This window comes from Athene cunicularia (genome assembly GCF_003259725.1).
Source record: "Athene cunicularia isolate RWA chromosome 6 unlocalized genomic scaffold, athCun1 chr6_part1, whole genome shotgun sequence".
In the NCBI taxonomy this organism is placed as follows: domain Eukaryota; kingdom Metazoa; phylum Chordata; class Aves; order Strigiformes; family Strigidae; genus Athene; species Athene cunicularia.
In genome coordinates, this window is record NW_020799105.1 from 21,654,307 (window position 1) to 21,661,456 (window position 7,150).

Genomic DNA, 7,150 nt, shown 5'->3' on the forward strand with positions numbered 1-7,150 from the left:
GTGGGCAGGAGCGGGTGATGGGGAAGGTGCAGGGCCCTTTGGGTTCACTGTGGCTCTGTTGCAGGTGGCGTTATGAAGTCCTGTTCGTTCAGGTCCTTCTGCGAGCGGGCACGGAGGGACGGGGCCAGAGCACCTGGGATGAGCGTTCACTGCTGCTACTCAAGCAACTGCAATGCAAAAAGCCTGGCTTCAGGAGTCACCAGCTCCGTGAGCTACTTCTCTCTCCTTGTCTTGACATTGTTGGGGCACCCGTTGTTGAAGTTGACATGAAGAGGAGGAGTGGGGGGAAGAGTGTCCTGAAGCAACAAGTCTGCCTTTATAGAAAAGGATGATTGCATTTCCTAATCGCATTGCTCCATGTACTATATTTCTCAGGCAAAAAAAAAGCAGTAGGCAGACCTGACATGTTCAGATAAAAATTGTTTCATCTGCTAAATATGTCTTGACCTATACGTAAGTAACGCTGCCCTCTTCTTGTGTATAAGGGGTTGATTGTGTGAATATGTAACATTTTCCTACAATTTAGACAGTACATATAAAGAGAAAAAGAAATCTTAGCTGCAAGTAGCCCCATAGTAGGGTAAAGGATCAGTATCTTCCAAATGCTGTTTACTGTTGGCAGACATTCAAAAGCAAGCTAGAATTTTCAAGCACAAAGTGACGGAAAATTCTAGCAAGCAAATTAGTCTTTCAGAGAACATTTGCGAGCTTGACAAAACCAGAAAACTTGAAATAAAGATGATTTAGTATTAATACAAACTCGGAAGGTCATTAAGAACAATGCAAGGAGGTGTGTTATGTATATTTGCTGCAGAAAGCCCTTCCAGGCCTCTTTCCTGATCTTTTGAGAATCTTACCACAACATTGGAGGAAAAGAAAAAAAAAAAAAAAAAGCTTGGAAGTTGTTTTGAACTGGTAAACTCTCTCCAAAGATCAGCTCATTCTACTTCTACTGCCTGTTTGAGAACAAGTGGTTAATCCCTCTTTTGCAGGCAAATTATAACCCTGGTAATAACTTTTTTTTTAATCCAAATTCTTGCTGTTTCAACTGTAGTTAATTCTTTACTGTCCTAAACTTCATTCTTTGAGAGTAAGAGTATATATCTCCCCCTTCAGTTATGCGATCGAGTTGATCTGTGGTGGTTTATGTATCCTTTTCATTTTGCAAAGTGAATGAAATTACTTGGAGATCTTCAGAGATGTAAGGAACTAAATCAGCATTTTTAATAATCCCATTCATTGCAGTTTTACCAAGTAAATGATCCAGAACAGGCCACATCGCAGAAGGCATTGTGCATCACTGGCTAGTAGGCAGACGGTCCTTTGAAGTGGATATGTAGAAACTAGGCGAGACAAGGGGTGACAGAATGCACGATGTGACCGCACTACGCAGGGTCCGTGGTACCAGAGAGCAGGGTGGTACCTCCTTTGGTTCAAAACTCAAGAGGGACAGACGAGCAGCCGAGTGATATTTGTAGATTTTAATGTCCAGCTGTGATGGTCTGGTTGAATCTCTGGCATGCCACATGCATAGGACTGGCTTAAATGAAGTAGAGGTGTTCTTTAGAGTTCTAGTTCTAGTTGCACAGTTGGAGGAAGATTTGGTCATCAAGTTTATGGAACTCACAAAATATGTGGCAAAGTGGTTTTTCCACTAGCTTCGTGTTGTGACTTTTTTTCAGTAGAATGACTTGAAAAATCAATTCCAGGCAGCATGTCATAGCATTCTGCACATTCACAAATATTTTATTAAGGTTGCAAACCCTATAGCTGCTTCAAGTGAAATCAGTGGAACCTCCTTGTAGAGTTTAACCCCAGCCTGCCTGGTAGCTGTTGCCCGGCACAGGACCAGCCTGTCTCCGTGTTTTATTGTACTCTTCCCTCTGTATGGATCCTCTCATCATTGTCTGTAGATTGTGGCTTCAGACTGGGCTCTCGGACAAGGCGGTTCTGGTCTGTGCTTAGTTGCTAGGCACAAGTCTGATAAAGCTGTTGACTATAAAGGTTGCAACAATGCAACAGATCTTGGCCGAGAATGTTAATTTAGACTTAAATACCTCATCTGTGTAAAAATCACGTTGGTTTAAGTATTTCTCATTTCATTCTCAGCTTGAATCAGTTCCTTCAATCTGTTCTGCTACAGGAAATGTGTGTTGTTTGTATCTTTATTTGCTGATTGTTCTGTAATGATAAATCTGTACTGAATGTAATCTCTGTATATGCTCGGTGCATTTCCATAATGAGAAAATAAAATACATGCAATGGTTGACAATGTCTCTCGATAAACAAAACTGCATTTTTTAATTGGGATTTCCAGTTGCATCTGGTGTTCTGTATTCTAGCAGGAATTCTGTTTTTTTTTCTGTGGGATGTAGTTCTTAAATCTGTTAGATAAAGTAGTGAATGTTGATAGTTTTCTGCCTGTGTTATTTCCACGATAAAATAAGAAGGTAAGGCTCTATCCTCTTGACAAACACCATCTGTTGTTCCTGACTACAGCCAGGACTCGGAGCTTCAGGCAGCTCACAGCCTCCCACTGCCTCCGTTTGATTCTGCCACCCAGCACGTAACGGGCTGTGTTTTGCTTTTTGTGGGTCTGACATTTTCCCTGCCTAATTATGAAGCCCAAGTGTGCATGCTTGTATATATCTAGAACTGATAAATGATATTTATGGACTGATGATACCAGAGAGGCTTCGCAGTGGTTCTTGGCACAAACGTTAACAGGAAGACAAGCACAGAAAAAAATGGAACAAACCAGAAGGAATAGTTTTTAAACCCCATTAAAAATACAGAAAATATTTCCAAGTTTCCATTGCCATGACTCTGCAGAACTATTCCCAGTCATACGTAAAATAAAAAGTAATTGTAGAAAGCTTGCTTGTTCTGAAGACTAATCCTGTTGTAGTGGTGCACTCTTGCTGTCTTCCTCAATGTTGACAGACAGTTGGGACGAAAGGAGCAGAAACTGATGATGAAATGCCTTCTGCTGTGACTGAAAATGATAGGACTTCTTTTTTGTCTGGTGTATTAGTTGGAGGTGTGGAGTGGATAAGCTGTGTAAGTACTGGGTTTGAGTTTAATGTGGACCTCTCGCCTTCAAGGAAGGATCTTGAAAGCTAGAGATTCTTAATTTCTGATTTATAAATGAAACTCTCGATTATAAATTACAGCTTGTTGGACTCACAGATGGCCCCAAATAACTCCGTGATTGCTTTATATCCTCTTGGTTTTGGCAGTGCAGACACCTTTTTCTTATTTTCCCAGCCTTCTCAAAGACAAGAAGCGCCTCTGGGACCTACCAGGAGGGCACATCTGATCCAAGTGCCCCTGCACTTTCTCAAAGAGCATAAATGCAAATGTATGACTTAATTTGTGTCAATATTCATCCACACCTGACTTCTCCTGCAGTGAGAGCAAGGTTCCAGGCTGTCTTTGTTCTGGGTGAGGAATAAGGAATTCTGGAGGCTCGTGAGCTTTAAAATCCAGAGGAGATTACCTCAATACCTGCTCTGCTATTTAATGGAAGAAATTTGAATTGCCTCTTGGTGTCACAGACCACAGTTTTATTTTTAACCTTTTTTTTCAATATGAAATGTTAGTCATCTGGCTCTGTTCAGTAAGGATGCAAACAAACACCCTTGTGCCTTGTGCTATCACGTCTCTCTGTGCACAGTGGAAGCCCCACTGTGACAGGTTTCATTGTGAGCATCACCCCAAAGGGTCTCAACCTTTCTGAAGTCTGTAGATGTTTAGGGCGTAGCCCAGAACTGTTGGCTGTGGCTGGTGACTGCCCCTGGGGAGGAGTTTTATGATTTTGGAATCAAAAGTCCTGACTGCAATTCATGGATCAAGGTTATCACCCTGCATACACATACACTCCCTCTTACCATCCAAAGCCAGCAGCACACGGGTTATTTTTAATTGGTAAATGTATGATGTGCTTAGATGTAGCATATTTATTCCCAACCGAGTGAAAAAAAAAAAAATGATAAAAGTGTTAATCCAATTAACAGTGTGTATAAAGAGTGTAGCTCGAAATTCATCATGTTGGTGGGGTAGGTACAAGTAAACTTTGTGAGCATCTGAACAAAACAAGGGAAAAGCCAATGTGGGATTCAGTTCAGAAAAAAACACAGAAGCAGCACGTGATACTTGGCAGCGTGACTTTATGGAAAGTAGGTCTTGTCAAAAACATCTCATTTGAGGTTACGGATTTTTTGCTGATAAAGGCAAATACATAGATTTTTGCAACACATTTCAGATAAAATTGCAGTCGTGATACGCAGACTGAGAGTTCAGGAGCCAGAAGAGTGAAAGACTTGTAAAAAGAAGTTCACAGCAGAAAAGCATCCAAATGTTATCTTGGACATGGGTGATCTCACATCATCTTTCTGACAATCTCAGGATGTTACTGTAAAAAGTGTCACAAAAAGAAGGGGCTGTCAAAGTACTAGCATGTCTGCATCAAGATAGTCCTATATGTCACCCTGTATGATGCCATAGGGACAGGTTTCCAAGGGAGACAGGTAATGCACTTTTCCGGAACAAAACTAAAGCTCAGAATGGGAGGATGGGGTCGAGCATTTTCACATTTGTACCCATTTGCACCCATTTTTTTGGTAGGCATTTGTACCCACCCGACCCTTCTCTGCTCCACACTGAGCACCAGTAATCTGTGAAGGAGTACACTATTACTAAAATTGCTTACACTTTTTCTAGCAACCTGCTTTAGCCCAGCCGGCAATATTTCTTTCGAAAACTACCCTTTTAGCTGCTAGCTCAAAGGACTTGTAAGTACGAGATAGCATTTGAAAGGCGAAGGGCAATTTCTCACTTGAAGTTGTTTCCCTTTTCTGAAGTCTTCCTGCCCTTCATCCTCACCTAAATGTTTTTCATTTTTTGCTTTAAACACTCAAGGGGGGAGGCGTTTGAACACTGACAAAGACTTGGCCAAAAAATTAAGGCTGGTGCTCAAATGCAGTCACTGATTCCTACCGCCTCCATTAGAGATGTCTGTCATTTTAAGCAGTGCTGGTCACCCTCAGTTTCTGATTTTCAGTGCAAAATGTCAGAGTCTGCAGAAGAGACCTGGAGCTCAGACAGACGGGCTGGCATCTCTTCGGCCAGGTCAGGGCCTGATTTTGCTCAAAGACAAATTTTTCACGCAGGTTATTTGCTCCTGTGCTCTCCCATCCTTCACAGAACTTTTGCGATCTTGAGGATGTTCTTTACCACCCTTTAGCAACTTGGTCTTATCTCTCTTTGCAGCTTTTGGAGGACTTTTATCAAATGAAAATATCCAAAATTATGTATTTATTAATTTCAAATTCTCATGTGTAGGTGTCAAGGGACTTAGATTTCTAATAGCATAATAATCTCTACATTGTGTCTCCCAGCTCTTATGCTGATTACTGATTTCAGTCTTTATCAGCATGATAGATTTTGCTCTATATTATTTTATGCTGGGTATATGAAGATTTAATAGCTAAGGCCTATTTCCAGAGAAAAACCCCTGCCCCACCAGCAGGACGGGGTGCCAGACACCCAGAAGCTGCGTTTAAAGCAGGATCCCTTTAAATGACGGTCAGCTGTGAGCATGGAGCCTTGCGGGGGCTGCAGAGCTGGGGGTTAAGACACCCGTTTAAAGCAATCCACTGCCACAGAAGAGACGTAAGCACCTTTGCAGTGTCAAATGTCCTCAGTGCTTTTTTTGGTCTCGCCTCTGTATTTCACTGCATCTGTGAAAGCTGCTCCCACCAGCTGTACGTGGGCAGGTAAGAGCAGTTAGCGACAATCCCCATTTCTCTCCTCATTTAGTCCTTCTAGGGGTTAAGCTTTACTTTCAGGAGCCATCTTTTTGGACATTTCTTTTGCGCTGTACCGCTAACAGTGCTTATGAGTATTTGGCAGCCTCCATCACTTCAGTTTCCACGTTCTCCCAGCCAGCTATGACTCCTCATATTGGATAAACATGTCTGGTTTTGTTAAATACTCAGTTTCAATGAATATGACTCTGGAAAGAGCAAATTAGTTACCAGGATGAAACAAATCCATGAGTGTGGCAGTTAACTGAGCCAGGAAAAATGTTCATCGGGAAGTCATCCGAGCAGGGCTGTGCCCGTGGGGCATTGGCAGTGGGTTTATTAGCATTCCTGTAATCAAGCATAAGAGGAGCTCATGAAGAGGAGATATCTAACAGGCTGGTTTGCTTTTGTGCAGCGGATGAAAACGGATGGCTTATCCCTGGGTTGGTCTGGTTAGCCCTCCCCAAGGTTTAGGGCAGGGAGAAGCTTCTGCTAAAGCATCTTCCCAACGCAGCTCTGCTCTGTTGACTTTTTCTACATTTAGTAGATCTTCCTTCTGAATCCCAGCACAGTCGTGGGGTCAAAACCCTGGTCCTGAGATGGATATGTATGTGAAAAAAAAAAATAAATCTGTGTGTGTTCAGGGTGCGGTGCTCTTGAAATGAGGGTGGGTTTGCAGTTAAGCAGGTTTCACCAATTGCTGACGATTTCAGCTGCGATATTTTAGGAACTGTGCAAGCCAATAAGGCTTTCAGAGCTGGCCTCGATGAGACTCTTCTGAGGATGATGACAGGTAGGGGGAAAAAAAAACAAACCAACACAACTTTGATCTGACACCTCCTGTTAACATTTGAGAGAAGCAGTCCCTGAAAAAGCCATCTTCTGCCTGCTTAAAAAGAGGATCCCTTGTGGAAACTGAAAATAATACTTCGGTCATGAATGATCAGCAGTCTAGTGATCTCATCTGACCTTTACTTTAACATGGCTTACCCAAAGCTTTTTATGCTTATCCAAACTGGCTCCAGACCACACTGCAAACCCGAGCTATTTGGGGCAAATCCTGGTGACCTCTCAGCTTGCTCTCATCAGGAGAATGAAGAGAGGATTACTAGCCTATGGATGGGGTATTCCAAGCCAGCAAATAAAACAGTCCTCTCTGTCTTGGAGCTGATTTCTAAGTCATGGTGTGCATGAGGATCTTTCTGTGCCCAATCTCAGAGACCAGTTCTCCAGGAGACAGATGGCCTGCGGGCTGCTTTGGTCTCAAGAAATACAGAGTCAGCCACAGTGCTTAAAATAGTTCTTAAGATAGTTCTTTTTTTTTTTTTTTTTTTTTTTTTTTT